The sequence below is a fragment of the Dromiciops gliroides genome, chromosome 2 (genome assembly GCF_019393635.1).
Source record: "Dromiciops gliroides isolate mDroGli1 chromosome 2, mDroGli1.pri, whole genome shotgun sequence".
NCBI lineage: Eukaryota > Metazoa > Chordata > Mammalia > Microbiotheria > Microbiotheriidae > Dromiciops > Dromiciops gliroides.
Window position 1 is genome coordinate 341,939,963 of NC_057862.1, and position 22,234 is coordinate 341,962,196.

General features: G+C 40.5%; 1 protein-coding gene across 1 annotated transcript in view; it reads right to left on the minus strand.

Annotated features, from left to right (window-relative positions):
• Window positions 1–22,234, minus strand: part of SLIT3 (slit guidance ligand 3) — an 815,836-nt gene that overhangs the window by 580,057 nt on the left and 213,545 nt on the right. The gene's annotated exons all lie outside the window — the stretch shown is intronic.

Genomic DNA, 22,234 nt, shown 5'->3' on the forward strand with positions numbered 1-22,234 from the left:
ATGTTCCAGGAATTATTCCAAACACTTTTTACAAACATCTTATTTAAGCTTCACATTAATCCCATGAGTAGAGACTCTAATTATCCTCATTTTACATTCAAGGAAACTGAAGCAAACATAAATTAAGTGAATTGCCCAGGATCACAGAGGTGATGTCTAAGGTTGAATCTGAACTCAGGTCTTCCTGATTCCAAGCCTAGCATTCAATCCACTGTACCACCAGTTATTTCTTGTTATGTCTTTCCTTAGTACCTGATGCTAACAGGGCCCACTTGCCTACCAAGGCTTTCTTGGGCATGGAAATGAGCTCTCAGACATAATTTAACCCGTTTTAGTTACTATCCTACACTGTGGTTTATGATGCTCTTAAAACCAGGGTTGTTCAGGTAAATGCTTACCAAAAATGCTCTCCAAAAACGCAGGAAATGCTTTTAAGTTTAATCTGCACTATTAATTAGTTATTTAATCTACATTTTCTCTATCACTTTCTTAAATTCAGACAACCAAAAAAATTCTATAGTTTGCTGATTTCCACAGAATAAAGGCTCGCTCTGAAAATTTAACAACTGACTTTCATATGCCGATTAGAGCTGGCTCCAGCACAGCTCTACTTAAAGTCTTTGTATCAGAGGTACCTTTCTGATATGGAAGACCCTGGTATATTCAATTTTCTTTAACTCTTCTTCTTCTTCTCTCTCTCTCTTTTTTTTTTAGTGAGGCAATTGGGGTTAAGTGACTTGCCCAGGGTCACACAGCTAGTAAGTGTTAAGTGTCTGAGGCCGGATTTGAACTCAGGTACTCCTGACTCCAGGTCCAGTGCTCTATCCACTGCACCACCTAGCTGCCCCTCTTTAACTCTTCTGTACCCATCTAGATAAGGCCACAGAATGTCAGGATCTGATACTCACTAAACCCAGCTTATCAACAACCCTTACAGACAGGATCACAAGACGTTTCATTTCTCTCCCCATCCACCCATTAAAGACACAGAAAGGACTTGCACCTGAACCTACAGAGGGTTAAAATAGGACTTTCTTCTCTATAAGCCAATCCTCCCCAGGGATCTGCAAGGGATCCAGGGATCCAAAGGCCTTAAGATAACTCTCCTACATGGGATTCCATTAAGGGACAATGATAGAGTCTGCTCTTTCCTAATAGTCACCACTATGGCTCCATTCATTGTTCCCCAACCTGGCTGCTCTCCCCTACAAGCTCCAGGTCTCTCCTGCAGTCAATCCCAGTTTTGTTTCACTACTCAAGGATGAGTTGCTACTCCTCCAGAATTAAATAGCCAGGGCCAATACACCTCCAGGGTATTCAAACTCTTCCACCTTTATCCATGGGGTCAACTCAGGACAACTTGTTCTCCATCTCTCCCCTACATTACAATTCCACTCCCAACACTTTTTTTAAGCTAGGAGGAAAAGAAGAAATAATAAGTAAAACATCCATATTGTGAGCACCATGCTATGTCTTCTTAACAACAAATGCATGATTTTCACATCAATTCATCAGCTCGAGGCATGAGATTTGGACTCAATGTTTCTAATTCAGTGATCAAACTTCATTCTCTTGCCTTTCATTTGTGGATATGAAACCAGCTTCCTAGGAGGTGTTCACATGCCAGCTTTAGCTTCCAACCTGGCTGCAGAAGTCGCTAATTAATCGATGCCCCACAGTTATAGCTCCTCGGTGACTTCATTTTGGAAAGCCTCACTCCTCAACTCCATTGCATGAAAGGCCATTTGCCCTGTAACACTCGGAGGGGAAGCAGCCCATCAGTCCTCGGCACAAGAATATGAATTTACTATGAGAAGAGTGTTGGCAGTACTGGTCACTTTCCAACTTTCTGACTGGCTCTCACAGTCGGACTCATGGGGATATTTCATAACAAAGCTGCTCTGGGATAGCCTGTTCCAGAGGATTAGGCCATGGAATCATCCATAGTTATATCCAACCAAGCAGGCCAATTTTCCGATAAGATCTTATAACTCCATGCACTAAGGGCTTTAATAGGCACCTGTTGGCCAGGGGATTCAGTCAGGTGGGAAGGGTTGTGGCTCATGTCCAGATTGTCTCCTCTGCTCCTGCAGAAGGTACATTGCACACCTAAATACTCAGATTGACCTGTGAGCTCATCAATGCAAATATTCTCTCCATTGGTACAGATTGCAGCCCATTAAACTTCACATGTGGACTGATATATAACCAATTCCAAATGACTTTCATTGTGGCATTCATCTTCATGATCAAAAAGATGAGAACCAACTCATGAGTCCAGATACCTAGAATCCAGATACCTACTAGAGTCGATACCTACTCACTAAAAATCAATGCCTAAATCAACTCCAGACATTCCCTTTAGAAAACTTAAGGAGTAAATCTACTTCATTCTACTGATTAAAATCCAGTGAATCCATACAAATTCTCTCTCTCCTCCCACTGACTTCCCACTTTTCTCTAAGTTTCATGTAGAACTTAGAAAACCAAAAAAAGCCCACTATCTCTGGCCTCAATCTGGTGACAAATCGCTCTATGGTGCTCTATCGTCAACCAAGTATATTTCAATCTCTTCTCCTGGCACTCAAGGCCACCCAATAACCTTGTGGCAGTCTATCTTTGCAGACTATCCTATGAAATTCCTCTTCATGTACACTACACTGTAGTCATAAGGAAGCCTTTCAATCCTTAGAAAGCACAATGAGGTCACATTACTCCATCCCTTTGTTTAGGATGCTTATTATAGTTGGACCTCTCTCCCTTCCTGTTTTCAGGTGACATTATCCATATTTTTTCAAGCCTAGCTTGAAGGCTCTCAAAGCTTAAAGTCTCCATCCTCTTTCAAGATACTTTCCATGATTCTACCTAGCTTGGTGACAACCTTCCTCCACAGCAAGCTTTGTTTTTGTCATTCTCTTGTCATTCATTCTTATCTTGTCATGTAAGACTGTACAGAAGAGATTTTTAGGTTCCTGAGTTAGTCCCCCACTAGACTATAAACTCCTTGAGGACAGGCACCACATTTTTATTAAATTTTGTATATGCTTAGCACAGAGCATGGCACACAGAGTATTATTAATAAATGTTTGTTAGGTATATTATATTGCGACACACTGCAAAGTTTTATACAGTGCTTGATTCATCTTTTTAAAGTGCAAGTTTTATTAAACACCCAAGGAAGGGTAAGTTGGACCCTAAGTTAATTCTCTGCTTTGCACCCACAGCCTAAGGACCACTGGAACTTTTCATCTGACTTCCTAGAAGTGCGGTCCCCCTCTCTATTTCCCATTAGAATACAAACTCCTTAAAACAAGGGATTGTCTTGTTTTTCTCTTCGTATCCCCTGAATTTATCACCTAGTTGCTTAATTAACACTCATTCGTTCATTCATCCATCCATTCATTCAAGGCAGATTTTCTGCAAAATTTAAGCTAAATTTCTAATATAATCATAGAGGCTACAGAATGAAGCAGGGAAATATGCATGTGGTTGCACACAGAGAATGAAATAGAAAGGCATAAATTACAGACAAGTATACTAGCAATAAAAGGTACAAACTGATGAGGAGAAGATTCAATACAATTCAATAAATATATAATAATAAGAAGAAATAATTACATAGTGCTTTGAGGTTTATAAAGATATATATATAAAACATTTCATTTGAACTTCACAACAACTGAGTAAAGCAAGTGCTTTTATTATCACATCCATTTTACATTTTACAGAAGAACAAAGGAAACCTCTGGTACCTGTCCAGAGATACACAGGTGAGATTCAAAGCCAGGCCTTCCTAAGCTCCAAATCCATCTCTCTATCTATACCATATCCTGAGACCATAGAGACAAAAAAAGAAAAAGAATCTTTGATCTCAAGAAGTTTCCATTGCAAAGGACGGGTGTGACCAGTTCAGTCTCTTAAATCATCCCCTAATATCCTAGTGACTCCCTTTGTGATAAACTATAAACACTGTGGGGCAGGTAGGTGGCACAGTGGATAAAGCACCAGCCCTGGATTCAGAAGGACCCGAGTTCAAATCCAGCCTCAGACACTTGACATTTACTAGCTGTGTGACCCTGGGCAAGTCACTTAACTCTCACTGCCCCACAAAAAACCCCCAGACAAACAAACTATAAACACGGGTTGGCATTCCAAGCCCTTCCCCATCAGGATCCAGCCTACCTTTCCAGGCTGATTATACATCACTCCTTCTCATTCAGTGCATATTCAGGCTAACTTGGCCTATTTACTGTTGCTCATATAGGACATCTCCTCCTCTGTGTCTTTGACAAAGCTGTCTCCCATGCCTGGAGCACTCTCCCTCTTCAGCTCCATCTCTGGGAATTCCTTGCTTCCTTCCAGGCTCAGCTCAAGTGCCATTTCCTCTAAGAAGACTTTTCCGATTACTCTAATTATTAAAGCTAATTACTTTTAATTTATTTTTCACACATACTTTGTATTTTGGGGGGAAGGGGGAAGCAATTAGGGTTAAGTGAATTGCCCAGGATCACACAACCAGTAAGTGTCTGAGGCAGGATTTGAACTCAGGTCTTCCTGACTCCAGGGCTGCTGCTCTATCTACTGCACCACCTAGCTGCCCCTATACTTTGTATTTTTTTAAAAATCTGTGTGAATGCTATTTCCTTTGACAATGAAAACTCCTTGAGGGCACACATTGTCATTTTTAACTCTGTAGCATGGTCCTAGCATGGTATTTGGCACATAGTGTGAACTTAATAAATACTTGTTACATTAAATCAAACTGCATTCCCTTTGGGTAAGGGGAGATACACCATGTAAACAAATACAGAAATAAGAGAGAATTTGTGCAGCTATGGACAGTAAGTTGAGGGAGATGATGTCACTAACTTCACAAAGCAGTTCTCCACAGAAAACAAGGACTCAACATGGAAATTCAAGAAGACACTACTGAGATATGAAACCCATTAAACCTCTGACCCATATAAAAAGTAATAGTAAATTACAAGTATAAGAAGAAAAAAACATCTTTGATTTGTAGTCAAGGCATGCTGGTGACATCACTAAAGACAAAGGCCCAGCCAGCATGACCTGCCATAGTCACCTACCACAATGATATCATAGTCCACAATGAACGATGCCCTCCATGAACAATTAATCTTTCTCTCCAAGTATCCTCCTGACATCCATAGGTCATCATCCACTCTAGGGACATACCAGGGAGGAGCAAGCTTTTCAGGGCTTGAACATGCCCCATCGTTGCAATACTTTTTTGTCCTCAACTCTTGGGGACAATTTCTGAAGCCAGACAGCAATATTCTCTTTGGATAACGCTCAGGATGCTGGATAGACAGCAGTCCCCTGTGCTGGATATAGAACACAGGCTTTTTAACACTCTCTCATTGGCCTCTTTCCTCAAATAAGCCAAATGATCAGAATTGCCAAACACAAAATCTCAGATTTGAAACAGATAGCAAAGGTCATTTATCCTGCACTGTTAATGCCCTTCGCTCATGGTGTTTTTTTTTTTAACCTTTTATTTGGTTTATTTCTATTTATTCATCTGCATGTTTTGTCTTTGAATAGAATACAATAGCTCTGATGGAAATTAAAATTTCCATTTATTTCTTTGTGTCATCAGTGCCTAGCAAAGTGTTTGTTTGGCACAGAGTAGGTGCTTGGTGACTGATTTTATTGAATACTTATACATACAATCAGGAGTATTTGTAAGACTTGAATGAGAAAATGGACACAAAGCACTTTGCACACCTTGGAGAGCTATATAAATGCCCCTTATTGTTATCTTACCATCAGCAGATCTCTAGACTGGTGATGACTTTATTCCCTCAGCCCTCTACTGTATTTCTACTGAGCTCAAGCACTACTTATAGAATAGTACATTGATATGATGGTAAATGTTTAACAATCGACTCTGGGCGGGAAAAGGTATGCACATACTTTTAAGTTGCATCTGCGTGATCAGTACTTCTTAAATCTAATTGTTGTTGAGTCATTTCAGTCCTGTCTGAATTTTTGTGACTCCATTTGGGTTTTTTTTTTGGCAGAGATTCTGGAGTGGTTTGCTATTTCCTTCTCCAGCTCATTTTACAGAGGTGGAAACTGAGGCAAACAACGTTAAATGACTTGCTCAGAATCACACAGCTACTAAGTGTCTGAGGCCAGATTTAAACTCAGATCTTTCTGACTCCAGGGCCAACGCTATACACTGTACCACCTAGCTGCCCTGAGGCCAGATATGAGTTCAAGAAAATGAGTTTTCCTGCCTCTAGGCCCTGTACTCTATCCACTTCACCACCCAGTTGCCCCTCTTGAATCTAGACAATCAACAAAAAAATAAATCATGCTCTGATTTGTAGCAATTTCCCATTTCTGAGGTATAGAGACTCACACTGAAAATTTAACAATCAGCTTTTGGTTAGAGTTGGCTCTAGTACAACCCCACAGATAGCTAGATTCCAATTAGTGAGAATAAAAATTTCCCTGCAAGGGTTGCATTATTTGAATTTACACTTCATATTTCCACTGGGCTTAGAATCAATGGCCAGATTTCATATAATTATAACTTTGAATAGTATGACCATTACAGTTATTCCAGGGGAGTCATTGTTTTTGCTGATTAGAACTAACGGTACTAAAAATAAGATAAATGGCTATCCAGCCTACATCTGAATACTGCACTGACAGGGGACTTACAACCTTCTAAGACAATTTGATCTACTGGGGTAATCAGATAATCCAAATGAAGAATCTCCTATGACCTCAAATATACAGGTCATTTAGACAAATGTAGACAGATATTTTCCCCAAATAACTGCTTCACTTGTCTTTGCTTTGGTAATGATCATATAGATTTGAAGCTGGAAAGGCACCTAGTCTAACACTCTCATTTTACAGATGAGGGAAATTAAGGCCCAGTGAGGTTAAGTGATTTGTCCAAAGCCACACAGGGAATAAATTTCAAAGCTTCGATTTGAACCCAGGTCTTCTGAGTCTAAATACCATATTCTTTTCACCACTCCTGATTTAACTATTATCTCTGATGCTCTGAGTAATAATACTTATAGGAGGTAGATGTTGAAAATTAAATACTAATAAATCAATTAGCAAGTATTTATCAGGTGCCTACTTAGTGATAAGGTATAAGGGCCACAAAGCCTAAACAAAACAAAACAGCCCCTCCCCCTCTGGTGGAGGCTCCCTTGTCTACCCAATGTCCTTATCCTTAGCTCTGGCTGTGACTGCTCAGACCTCTCTAGGCTGCTTGACTCCTTGAATGGCTTGGGAGTCATGAGTATCATTTCACATGAGATGAGAATCTTCAATTCTCTATTTTACGGTAAGATGGAAGCCCACTAAGCCTTACCATATGGCCAGTTTCTACAGCCTCTAGAACCCCTGTCTACTGTCATCTGACCTCCTGATATAACCTAATGATGTCTTGCCATCTGCCCCTCTACAGCACCTTTAGGACTTCCAGGCTTTTCAATCTGCCCTAAAATTGAACTTTCTTTTATGTGCTATTTCCCCTAAGTAGAATTAAGTTCATTAAGAGCAAGGACTGTTTAGCTCTTTTTGTTTGTATTCCTTGCATAGTGCTAGCCCCAAAGTCAGTGCCTAATAAATTCATTTTCACTCATTTCTCCAAGGAGCTTAAATTCCATACCAGAGCCATAACTGGGGCAGTGTAACTGGGGCTTTGTCCCAGAGCATCAAAATTGAGAAGGCACAAAAATGTTAAATAATGATTTCAAACACAGCACAATTTTAAAATTGGTCACATTTGTATTTCAGGCATTTCATTCCTTCAACGATATGGAAACAACCGAGTTTAGCACCTAGTTAGCAAGAATAATTAATCAAGGTGGGAAGTTGCCAGATGGCATATTTTCCCCCTTTTTTCACACCACCATGTTCTCTGCCTTCCGTCCAGTCAGTGGTAGCTTACTCTGGTAGTCTCAGTGGTTTTGTGGAATTCTAGGAGCTCTTCTTGATAGGGCTAGTGTCCAAATGTGGCCCTCCTTGGGATGGTAGAAAGGAGCTCTCCCAGGTTCTCAGAAGCCTTGTGTCTAAAACTTCCTCAATTTGGATTATTTCCATATCATGAATAACAAAAATGATTTGAAGGCATGTCTCATACTCTTTTTCCTCAAGCACACCAATTTCTACCTATGCTTCTGCCAAATATACTTCATAAAACTTTTCTAAGAGGTTGACAGATGATGGCCCCAATCCAGTCATTTAAATAGGGCAGAAGTATGACAAAGTTTATACAGAGTTATAAGGCTTAGCACAGTTGTGCCTGGTACATAGTAGGTACTTAATAAATGTTGACTGGATTGGATTAGATGAAGTTGTCGAGGGAGAGCAGGACTGAGATCAGTTTAGAATGAATTGTAGAATAAAGAAGTTCACGGGGAGACAACAGTCAAGAAGACAAGTCAGCGATGGTAACCTATGGGCTCAGATGCCTATAATTAAATACACCAAACCTGGAAAAATAAACATGGTAAATTAGAGATCCTAAGGCAAATTTGATCTCATGGATAACACTGAGGTTTGTTGGGCTGTGGCACTTGACTGGAATTTAGATCTGAAAATGCATACATTATTCAAAGGGAACATAATAGGTAAAGCAGATCAAAGGTGGCCCTGAAATAACATTATACAGGGTGTTCCAGAAGTCTTAGGACAGTTTTAAGCTGTTAAACCTTTAAAAATGTACTAAGACTTCTGGGACACTCTCTCTATTTAAATGCTAGTGAAATTCAAAGACCTAAGAGGAGAAATTATTGGAATTTAGTTCTCGAAGATTATGTCTTATTCAAATTAAATAGAATGTTTTTTTAAAAAAGAGAATAGAATAAGCATTATACATTAAAATTCCATGACTCTTATGAAATCTGGGAAACTGAAGGCAGAAATTTGGTAAATCTAAGGATCTATGGAAGCAGAAAAAAGAAATGATGGTCATATAGATGCAGACCAAAGACCAAAAATATTTTTTAAAAGTCATAAACAAGTATAGGGGTAGTTAGGTGGTACAGTGGATAGAGCACTGGATCTGGAATTGAAAAGACCTGAGTTCAAATCTGCTATGTGACACTGGGCAAACCTGTTAACCTGGGTCTAACTCAGTTTCCTGATCCATAAAATGGGGATAATAATAGCATCTATCTTCTAGGGTTGTCATGAGGATAAAATGAGTAAATCTTTGTAAAATGTTTGCCAAACCTTAAATTGATATAAAAATTCTAGCTATTATTATTAGCTATTTTTAGAAAGAGGTTGTAGAGCACCAAAGAAAACACCATATGGGGAAGAAGCAGACGATGTTCATTCTGGAGAAGAAAAGACATTAGTGAGGATAGCTTTCTTCAAGTATTTTAAAGGCTATCTTGTAGATGAACAGCTAGACTTTTTCTGGCTAGACCCCTAAAACTAATCAAGAAAGAATGGGCATGGGGTAGCTAGGTGGCGCAGTGGATAGAGCACCAGCCCTGGAGTCAGGAGGACCTGAGTTCAAATCCGGCCTCAGACAACACTTACTAGCTGTGAAACCCTAGGCAAGTCACTTAACCCCAATTGCCTCACCAAAATAAAAAAAAAGAAAGAAAGAATGGGCACAATGGCAGGGGTACAGATTTAGGCTCAGTGTAAAACAACACTTCTTAACAGTTTCAGATATGGGAGAGATCTTCAAGCAAAGGCTGGAGGACCAGTTGTTGTGGGGCTTATCAAGGAGTCTCTCATTCAGGCATGGGTTTAAGATAGGCAGCCTCTCAAATCCACCATAGTTCTTTAATTCTGGGGGCCTGTAAAGAAGGAAAATTGGAATTCAGATCCCACTCCTCTGGTTCCCAACATTGAGGGTTTTGTAACAACACTGAGGCATCCATTTCCACTACCTGAACTGTAAGGAAACTTTTTTCTCCAATCAAGTTGAAATCTGCCTCTCTGCAGTGGCTTAACTATATGGCTTCTGGTTCTGTCCTTATGACTATGCAGAATGAATGAACATAATGTGACAGGGTGCTAAATTTTGAGTCAGAAAGAACTGAACTCAAATGAATGAATGAATAAATAAATAAATGAATACAGATGAATTTTGTGTCAGCAAGATCCGAGTTCCAATCCTGTTTCTGATACCAGATACATGATTCTAAGTAAGTCACCAAACCTCTCTCAGTTTCCTTATTTATTAAATATGGCAAATAATAGCTTCTGCCTCAAAAGGTTGATAGATTAGAACAGAAAAATATAAATAAAAATGTTTAACCTGAAAAAAAAGGTGGGGGAGGGGTGTGCTGGGAAGGGTATTGTGTGTGTGTATGTGTCTGTGTATGTTGTGCATATATGAGTTATTTAAGTCTTATATAGTAATTTTATTTTAAAAAATTTGTCATATATATTATTTATATAAATCGATATGTATATGTTATTTCTAAAACAGTTATTTACCACTATAAAAAAAAAGAAAACTACCTGTTTATAAAAAAGGAAGAGGAATGATTTAAAATACTAAGTTATATGTACTAAAATATATCTAGGTATATCTAAATGTAATAACATAGGAAATATACATTATGTATGTTATACATGTATGTGTATGTTATATCTGTTCAATATATGTATAAAATATAATTATATATCACAAACAAAATTTTTAAAATGATCAAACTAGACAATCATGTGAAGAACTTTGCAAACCTCAAAGATTATGGAAATATCAGCTGTTATAATGATTACTTCCTGAGGTGATCCATTCTGCTTTTGGAAAAGAACGATCATTTGATTTTCTAGGTGCACTAAAATTCTACATCCTTTCTGTCTCTGAAACATCACTGCCCTTCTAAGCAGACAGGTGGCTCCTTAAAAAGACTCTTGGGGGAATGATATGATATCATGGATAGAGTACCTACTGACTTGGAAGCAGGAAAACCTGTGTTTGACTCCTGCCTGAGATGCTTACAATGTCCCTGTTCAAATGCTTCCATTTTCTGGGCCTCAGTTTCCTCCTCTGTAAAATAAGGGGATTGAATTTGACCTCTAAGATCCCTTTCAGCTCTAAATCTACAGCCCCGAACCTAGCTTCTTAAGGCATTCATTCTTTCTGTATCTTGGTTACTGGTTCCCCAAGTGACTCTCCCAGCCAGTTATAAAACAACTACATTGTTATCTCATTTCTGCAGTGATGGCTCCAGAGCTCAATGTAACTTGGATCCTTCATATATTTGATTCAGTTTTATTTGACATTCAGTGGGTAACACACCAAAAGAATGGTCTGACATATGCCCCGAGCCCAAGTCAACTTGGTAGCGGCAGACACCTCCCACAAGCCCAGATCAATAGTCCCATTCTTTCCTAGCCCATGTACAACCTCACAGTCCCTTGTATAAGCAGTTTTTCTTCTAAGGCAAATTAATTATTAACAAATTCACCCACCTTGAGGCATAAAGATCCCCTATGTTGTGATGCTCTGAAACTTATTTCCCACTCTTACTGTACTTAGGGAACCATGTCTTCTTTCCTTCTGTCCTCTTTCTCCCTTTGTCCCAGTTAGGATCTGAACAGCCCCAGTCCCCCAACTCCTTAAGGTCCAACTGCTTTACAAAAAAAGTGGAACATCCAATCCCATTGGAAATAGGTGAATGAATGATACTGATAATCCTGAAGATGAAGCGGTCCTGCAAATAGGCAGTTCTCAGACTTAGAAATAGACTTGAAAGGGTATCTAGAGTCCATGGAGTCCAACAGACATCGTGAGGGATGGGGGGGCGGGAAGGCAGGCCAAAGACAGAGCCATAATGATCCTAGCAGAGAAAAATGATGGAAAAAAGAGGAAGAGAATCCCTATTGGAAGTGTCCTTCCAACCTAAAAGGGCATACTAAGACACAAAAGTTAATGAAAATCAAATCAAATCAACAAATATTTATTGAGTAGCTATCAACTCATCCTCTCCCCTGGCCAAGGACAGGAGATAAAGAGGAACGGTATTCAATAGGAGCAGCCTGAAGGGCAAAGTCAATGCAGCAAGGACTTTGCTTGGGCCAATTTCTAGAGAAACAGAACCTAGCAGTGAAATCCAAGGAGATCTCAGAGGGCAGGCTGGTGGCTCATTAGGGTGGATGTGGCAGTGGCCCCACAAGATGCTGATTCCCAGAGGAAAAATCATCCTTGAAAAAGATCTTACTTGTTAATGAAAAGCATCCCTGTTCTTTCCCATTATATTTCATCAACATAAGATGAGGAGGCATTCTGTGCTGTTTCTTGATACAGCAGAATCACTTACCTCTTCTTTGATTAGTTTCATTCTGAAATAGCTCACTGTACTATGAAAGCACACCTTTACCAGATCCTGACTCCTGCTCCCCGCCAACCCAAATTAAGCACAGGTTGGTAGAAATCTTCATTCTTTCTGCATGGGAGGACTGAAATGTCACCCACTAGGGGATACTGTTTCAAAGAGCCCTCTCCCTTCCTCAGAATTGCCAGCACATACGGACAGCAGCCCTACCAAAGGTAATTATAAAATTGTCTCCAGTGACAGCATCAAAGAGGCCTGTCCAAGTAGACACACACTATTCCTTTTGTGACCAAAGAAAGGCCATTATTTGGAGTCATCAGAAGCGAGAATTCGCCTTTGGTAGGGGGAGCAAGATGGAGCATTCAGTGAAAGGGGAATAGGGGACCCACATCTGACTTCAGTCATAAGACACCACTGACCTTGGGGCTGGCTGTGAGGAAATAAAGCACATGCCACGTACTTGAGGATGGGCCTGTAATTCCCTTGCAAGCCACATGTTCACCTAAACCTGTAATTTACCACATCCTGTGGTCACAGGCATACAGAGACCTCAGGTCCCCTTTCTACCCACCTGACACAGAAAAAAAAATAATCACATGACCACTAACATTGAATTACTATTTTCTTTCCTCTAGCTGAGGATCTAGGCTCTCTCAGTTGGTGACAGGCACAGAAAGATGATCGTGAATTAAAAGGTTAGCAAATTTTGGGTGGTGATTCTCTTCTTTTCATGAGAGACCTACCCCACCTACTTGATACAAGATCATGGAATCTCAGAGGTGGAAAGAACCTTAGGGGCCCTCTCTTTTAAACCAGCACCTGAAAATCCCTCTGCAGCGGCAGCACCTCATATGGCCCTTTCTTAATTGAGAGACAGCTTGAATTAAGTGTGTAAAGGCAAGATCTTAGTTCAAATCTAACCTTTGATACTTATTAGCTGTATGGACATTTGCAAATCACTTAACCCCTCTGGCCCTAGATTCCTCACCTGTAAAACAAATGGTTTGGACCAGGTGATCTCTAAAGGTTCCTTTAAGAATCTGTGATTCTGTGTTACTCTACAAGTGATGGCCTTGGATTTGCTGGCAGGAATCAATCAGGAGAAATCAATCAAATATGTACTGAGTAGCTGAGGTGTGTCTAGCTCTTTTCTTAAGATGTGGTCATCTACCTCAAAGACCTTTGAATCTACCCAAGGAGGTAATCCTTTCCTACAGTAAATATGTAGAGGAAAAGGCAATACATTATATAATACACTAAGTGTTTGATTTATCAGTGGAATTTCATAACCAAAGATACGGCCCCATGTAGACCACAGTGGCATCCTTGACTACAAACAGGAGTGTGAGGTAAACAAACATAAGAGAATTTTCGTTTCCCAACCCAGTGGGAGCTTACTTATTCTGACCTGTATCAATTTCAAGCACTAGTGGCTTTCCAGGTAGCAGAAAACAGCTGGCAACCAATGATTCCAAATGTTCTCTTTCCTAACTGGCTTTTCTTAATGGAGTGAGGCAGCCACAGAGTCAAGCTTCCTGATAACGGAGCTCCAGGGAGTATTGGGACTCCCTTGGCAGAGGAAGTGACAGCTCAGATCTGTCAGTACTTGTGACTAATGACAAAAGTAGGGCACCTGTAGACTGACAACTGTATTAACACTGGAGGAAAAGGAGCTAATATCCCCCAAAGGGACAGTACAATGACCAGGGAGAAAGAGCCCCAGAAACTGAAATATTTTAATCCTTAGTTTCACATCATTTAACCACAATGATAAATTGGCAGCTCAGGGTCCAACTCCCAAATGAAAACTTTTCTGATTCTCTCCCCTTTCCCCTACCAGCTGTTAATTCTCTCTCCTTGAAACTACTTTGTATTTTTTTTACATACTTTGTAATTATGTATGTGTATGTACAATAGAATGTAAGCTTCTTCAGGGTGGATTCTCATTCATTTTTCCCCTTCCTAGCATTGAGTCCAGTGTCTTGTTGGTAATCTCTTAATAAATGTTCAATTGAATTAATTCCTCTATGTGTTGAGAGTTCTGTGCCTGGCACATGGGAGGCTCTTAATAATGCTTATTCAGGATGACTTCAGAAAGCCCTGGAAAGACATGTATGAACTGATGTATAGTGAAGTGAGCAGAACCAAGAGAACACTGTACACAGAGACAGCAATATTGTTTGAAGAACTTTGAATGACTTGATGATTCTCAACAATACAATGATCCAAGACAATCCCAAAGGACTATGGAACAAACTATCCACCTACAAAGAATGAATTGATATTGACAGAACAATGTCTAAAGCATGCTATTTTTCACTTTCTTTCTTTTTTTTCTATTAAGTTTTCTTCTACAAAATGACAAATACGGTTTTACATAACCATACATGTATAATCCATATCTGATTGCTTGCCACCTCAAGGCGGGGGAGGGGAGGGAGGGAAAGAGGGATAAACATTGGAACCCAAAACTATAAATAAAAATGTTTATTACATTAAAAAAATTTTTAAATTAAAATAAAAATTTTTGATAACATTTGTTTTTATATCATCTAAATTTCTCCCTTCATCTTTTCCCCTTCTATAACCCCTCCCAGAGGACCATCTTAATAAAGAATTTTTGTTAGGTTGTAAAAAGAAAATACTTATTGACTGATTGATTGGCTGATTAATAGACAGTGAAGGACATCTCAGAGAAATAAGGTAACTTACAATGTTCAAATTAACAAAGCATAAACCATGAAAATAGAGATGAGAACATCATTCATTTGATCCTTTGTCCTACTGTCCTATAACACTCATCTCTTACCAAACCTCAGCCCTGGATCACTTTCACCTTCTGCCTCCACTACTCCTATTCATGGGATGCTAAATAAAGCTAGAGAAAATGACATAGCTGCACTAAATACAGTATAAATTCATATAATCTAGATTTGACTGGGGCCTCACTGCAGCAAGGCATTCCATTTTTTCCTAATTGATTCCCTCTCATTCCCCTCAGAAGCTATTTAAAACTTTCTCTTTTCACCTATCCCACTTCTCTTTCTTCTCCTACTCAGATAGAAGAGATGAAGATCTCTGATTTCATTGGAAGGAATGGAGACCATAAGAAATGAGATTTCTCTTGCCCCCCTTCCTTGCCTGTGACCTTTTTATTTGGACGTGTGGACATTTGGATAACTAGAGTGTCTGCTGATGAGGGAGGGCATGGACTATGCCTTATACTTCTGTGGGCTATAGTCATTCTGTGTATTACTCATAGTGCCCATGATTTAAGAATCTGATGAACAGTTACTGGCCATGGAGTAAAGAAGTGATCGCAACCATCGTGAATTAACCAAGAATTTCATTTCATTAATAAAGCATTTATTGTTTGTGTCTACCCTGTGCAAGTGAGGCCATTGGTGGAGATGATCATGGAGCTGATAATCTAGTAAGAAGTTTTCAACAAGATTTTAGTATTGAGTAAAGTTTGAAGGGCATGCAAACTGAAGGAGAGGAAGATTCTAGATAGGTGTTCCAATGGATAGAGTAAATTCCTAAGTCAAATCATTTACAGATGCTATGATGTATCAAGCACCAAGGGACAAAAGGATACAAATTAGAAAGCCACAAGAAAGATCTCCTGAAAGCCACCAACATTTCTCAAATAGGGCATGCAAAGCACATACTCTGAAAACCTCTTTTTATCTGTTCATCATATTCTTTATTTGTAGGGGTATTTCTGGCAAAATCAGAGGTGAAAGGCAAGAAGGCATGACACAAATGTGAGATTGACCTTTTCTGTCCTAATGGTTCTGACCTTACTCACTAAAGAGCATCAGTGTTTTCTCCTTCTACCACCTTCAATCCTCCTGGCCTTTTACATTTTCAGCTGGATTTTAAATCTATATATTTACTTTGCTTGCTATTTCTGTACAGAAATATTCTTATCTTAGTTCAAAAAAAATTAAAAATTCTTATCGCTGCCCGGGTGGTTTTAATCTTCAAAGTCATTCCTGGCTATTAATTAATTCCTTTCTGATCCTCTGTCTTCTTCCATCTTTTCAAATGCTTCCTCCTTCACAGGGAGACACACAAGGCAGCAAGAAACCCTTTCCACTCTGCAGAGAGACACATTTCTGTCACTGTTGTTGCTGTTGTTGTTGATGATGGTGATGGTGGTGGTGGTGGTGGTGATACCAGCTGAGAAGGTAGCCTGGCAGTGGTTCTCTGGGACTCCTAAACAGTATTTCATCCACCTCTCTCTCCCTTGTTTTCCTGAGCTCTTGGTGTCAGCCATTCTTCTTAGAGACAACACCTGCTCAGAGGAAGGATTCTGTGCCTCTGCAGCTGAACTGAAGTTTCTGAACATCATCAGGCTTCTTCCCCACCCTCCCACCTATATTTAAAGATTGCATAAACATTCAGACAATACCTCATCAGGACCTCCTGGTCTATGCCTTAGTCTCCACCCCTTGACCCTAGTCCTACGACAGCCAACACTTTGCCACATATGCTTATGAAGTCTATGCCTCTGACAAGTTCCCCAGATAACAATCCCATGAGGTACTCTCACCTCTTTGGATTTTGGGGGTGTGACCCCAACCTCTTATTTCCTCCTACCCCCCACAACATTTAGAAGCTGTGGGTTGGCAACATACAGGCACTAATGTAAACCTACACATTGGTTAAGATAATACGGTCACTACCAGGCATTGTAGAGGCACCACAACAGCAGTTGCCATGGAGAAGGGGAAAGGCCACCTCAGAAATGACTGAAGAACATTTCAACCAAAGACAGCTCAAGGTCAACAGGCAACATTTTCTTCTTAAGCAAGGAGGGGAGGGAGAAGCATTTCATGGTGGGGAGCATAGAGGGGGAAGAGAAATGAAAAGCAGGGAGGATGACATCTGTGTCAATTGTTTATTTTGGTGATTGTCTGCGACTTGCAAGCACATCTCAGAGAAAGCTGTCATGGAAACACAGTTTTGTTGTGAATGACAAGTTGGCATAAAGACAATGCAGGTGAATAGCAGCTAGAGGAGACAAAACTACCTGACAGGCAGACAGAGGGAGAAAGGAAAATCCACATGCACCCATTTTCCCGTAATTAAATGTCAGATGTACACAATGCAGTAAAATAATTAGCGTGGCATAATTACTGTTCAGATGGAGTCCTGTGTATATGCCAAGCAAATTGCACCAGTCGAGCACAAGCTGTTAAAACAAATTGAGTTACTTAATTTTTACATGTAGCAGCCTGTTTTATCATTTCCTAAGATGCAAATGTTTCATTAATAATGCAGTCAGTCTCTCCTAAAATGCACAACTCCAGGCCAAGAGAAAGATAGAATTCCTTTGCTAGTCCTGCAGTGACCCAGGCCTCCTATTGGCCAACTTCCCCACACTCCAAGAGAGACCAGGGTCACTGCACTGTTCTCCCAGGGGCCACTCATTCCCCCTGACCTGGAAGAGAATCTCAAGTTACCAGGAACAGAGATTAATCATGGCCGAGTTCAGCTTCCTGAGAAATCTCTGTGGAGTCCCATAATCAGCCAAACACTCATCAGGGACAGCCTGAGGCCAAGTTATGAAGTAGTTGAAGTTATTCTTCAAAAGACTCTTCCAAATCCACTATTTTGTACCTTTTCTCTGGCCTGGCACTTTCCTCTTTCCACCATGGGATAGACAATGCCCTCACCACTATGCCCAAGCCTTCCAGCCTACCTTCCCCAACAGTGCTCATGTCCTTTCCTAACTCATTCCATCCATTAAAATTTACCTCTCCTATGTCTCATCCCTTTAGGAGGCAGTTAGGTAGCAGCTAGCTAATCTGATAAAATAGGCCCATTAACAATATCATGGATGCTAATGGGTCATTACATTGTTGTTGAGGCATTTTTCACTCATGTCTGATTCTTTGTGACCCCACTTGGGATTCTCTTGGCAAACATACTAGAGGGGTTTGTCATTTCCTTCTCCAGTTTATTTTACAGTGGAGGAAACTGAGGCAAAAAGGATTAAGTGACTTGCCCAGAGTCACGTAGCTAGTAAGTGTCTGAGGCCAGATTTGAACTCAAGAAGATGAGTCTTTTTGAATCCAGATCCTGCACTGCACCACCTATTCTCAAATTACATTATCTGTCTCACAAAAGAGACCTCAGGAGGGAGCGCCATCAACCAATGGTAGGAATATTCAGCATTTAGAGTGAGGGTAGAATCAGCTCATGTGAATCCTGAACTTTTTCATTTTTTCTTTTCTTTTGAAGGGCAATGAGGGTTAAGTAATTTGCCCAGGGTCACATAGCTATTAAGTGTCAAGTGTCTGAAGATGGATTTGAACTCAGGTCCTCCTGAATCCAGGGCCAGTGCTTTATCCACTGCACCACCTAGCTGCCTGGAATCCTGAGCTCTTGAGTGTTGTCATAAACTGTTCCTGTCCCAGAAAGAGCAAGAAAAATTCACAGAAACCTCTTAAGAAAATTTCAGAAGGTAGTATCTTACTGTAGTCATGTACAAAGCAACAACCAAGGCACTTCTCATGTTCTGTCATCACCAACAGGGTGAGTGGTTTTGGTTTTTTTAGAAGATCACTTATGCATAACAAAGGAAGATGGAATCAGAGAGGAGAATGAGTGGAGAGAGTGGGGAATATAGTTGACTTAATTGTCTTGGATGGAGGAAGCAATAATAGGTCAATGGAAGGAGGTGTGGTATAATAATGCAAAGAACACTAGGTATAGTCAGAGCATCCCTCTTACTAACTAGATGTTGGACTAAAAGAAAGGGATTTAAGGGGCAGCTAGGTGGCATAGTGGATAGAGCACCGGCTCTGGAGTCAGGAGTACCTGAGTTCAAATCCGGCCTCAGATACATAACACTTACTAGCTGTGTGACCCTGGGCAAGTCACTTAACCCCAACTGCCTCACTAAAAAAAAAAAAAAAAAAAAAAAAACCAAAACCCAAAACAAACAAACAAACAAAAAGTTAAAAAAAAAACTTAAAAGAAAGGGATTTAACCTCCTTGGACCTCTAATCTGCAAAATGTAAAGATTAAATAGCAACCCAAGTAGTCTAGCAACAGAATGGGATCCCTTTTAAAAGTAGTTAGCTCGGGCAGCTAGGTGGTGAAGTGGATAGAGCACCAGCCCTGGAGTCAGGAGTACCTGAGTTCAAATTTGGCCTCTGACACTTAACACTTACTCGCTGTGTGACCCTGGGCAAGTCACTTAACCCCAACTGTCTCACTAAAAAAAAAAAAAAAAGTAGTTAGCTCCCTATCATTTGAAGTTTTCAAGCAGAGTTGAATAACCCTATCTTCTTCCTCTTCCTCCTCTTTCTCTTCCTCCCCTTCCTCTTCCTCCTCCCTCATATTATCATCCTCCCCTCCTCATTATTATCTTCTTCTTCTTTATCATCATCCTTTCATTTATAAAGAACTTTATAGCTTACAAAGTACTTGCTTAGACATTTACCTCATATAAGCCCCACAACAAATCTTGGCAAATATAAGAATTAAAAGAATACCATGGCTGGAGGGAACCTTAGTGATTGTTTAGTCTAACCCCTCACTCACAGAGGAAGCAACTGAGCTCAAAAAGGGGAAGTTATTTACTCAAGGCCAAAACCCAAACCCAAACCCAGAGAGCAGCAGAGGCAATATTTGAATCCATGACCTCTGATTTACAGCTCTTCCCTGTCTGATTTGCTCCACCTCCACATCAGCTATCTTGGCAATAAATTGCCCTTTCCCTGCCTTGTAAAAAGTAGATATTTGTTTATGTGGATTTAAACAATGGCATTTAGTTTTTAAACTCACTGTTTTAATGTAAGTACTTCCTAGCAAACGCAATCTCTCTCTCTTCCCCTCTCTCTGTCTCTGTCTCTCTGTCTCTGTCTCTGTCTCTCTCTCTCTCTCTCTCTCTCTCACACACACACACACACACACACACACACACAAGCTTAGAGTGTAAATGGCTAAGTTTTTGGAACTACAAGGCAGAGGAAGGATATTTATTTCTGGTAAAGTCCCTACGGGGCCTCACGGGACTGGTAACTCATTCTCCTCACCTTCTCGGATCACTCCAGCCCTTGGTCCAAGGTAGGTCCACCACAGCAGTCAGACCACCCTCTCTGTTCAACTCCTGGCCATGATACCTTTACCCTGGGGGTTTGGCAGGGGGTGTTCTGGCAAGATTCATGCTCTCCTAAAAACAGCCTATGGAGGTGGTAGCTTTGGCTGCTCTGATCATGAAAATGCCACAAAGGCTGCCGATTCTGGCCACTGTCCCTGTCCTTCTCTATCCTGATTTGTTCCTTTTCTTTATCCAAGGCACATTCTTCCAGAGAGAAGACTATCATCAGAGATATAAACATTGACTCAGAATGTAGCTGGAAGGGACCGTAGAGATCTGCTAGCCCAGGGGTTATTAATGTGAGCTCCACAGATCCTCCTCCTGGATAGATTTCAGGACGTCTGTGAACTTGGATTGGAGGGAGGGGGGGACCTAAATCATTACTTTGACTACCCTCTAACTGAAATGCAGCATTTCCTATGGATGCAAGCAATGATCATGATTTTGAGAAGGAGTCCTGAGGTTTCACCAGTCTAGTCTATGAGCCCCTGCTCTTGTCCAAATACCCTCAATTTATGTTGAGGAAATAGGATAAGAGAGATGAAATGACTTGCCCAGAGACACAAAATGTACTAGTGGAAGGATCCAGAATAGTGCTCTTAGCTCAACAACTACCAGACAGTTATTAACCCATTCCTTCTGTCTCTCATGAACAAAGACACTCAGAGCCATTCATTGAGCATTTACTGTGTGCCTACCATTGCACTGGGGTGGAGTGGGGCAGGGGAGGAGAACACTGATATATAAGACTCGGTGCCTGCCCTCTCTGGGAGACATATAAACAATGAGTGGCCATGTATTTTGCACGCGTGAAAAAAGTGTTAAACTGGGAGGTGCCAACAATTAAAGCACAAGGCATTGTAGTAATAAGAAAAAACATGGAGACTCATGGAGAAATATCATGGTACCCAATAACCACATGCAAAAGCTGAATGAGAGATTTGTGCCAGAGACTGGCACCCTGCCAAGCACCATCCTGTGCAAATATTGATGTTTTTAACCACAGTTCAAACACTCCAAGTGCAGCAGATATACCTCCAAAAAGTAAGTGGGGATTTCCTGGGTTGATGCCTCTACATTCACCATCCCTCAGTAGTGGTAGAAATGGGCTCTTTGTCTGCAGAGGTTAGTTTCTTTGAGGCCCAACCATGAGGCTGGCTGTGGGTTCTTCAGAACAGGAGACAGCAATTAAGCCCTGCTTGATAAGCAACATATGAATGTGGAATCAAGAATAAACAACCCTGCCTTATAAACAATCCCACAACTGTCACCACCTCTATTTCAGAGACCCCAGCAAAGTGAAAAGCTATTATCATTGTTGATAATAATAAATAATTGGCATTACTATAGAGCTTCAAGGTTTGCAAAGCACTTTACAAATATTATTTCATTTATCCTCATAACAACCCTGGGAGGTAGGTGCTATTATTATCCCTACTATATTCATGAGGAAATTGAGGCAGACAGGTTAAATGACTTTCCCAGGGTCATACAGCTAGGAAGTACCTGAGGCAGGATTTCAACTCAGGTTTTCCTGACTCCAGGTGAAGTACTCCAAGCAAAGCACCAGAGCTTACCCAGGACATAATTCCCTCTGGAGAAGTGAAAGTTTAAATGAAGACCCCCCCCTCCCCCAGCTAAAGGATTACTCAATTAGAGAAAACAGAACTCTTTAAAACACAGGAAAAGGGGCAGCTAGATGGCACAGTAGATAAAGCACTGGCCCTGGATTCAGGAAGACCTGAGTTCAAATCTGACCTCTGGCACTTAACACTTACTAGTTGTGTGACCTTAGGTAAGTCACTTAACC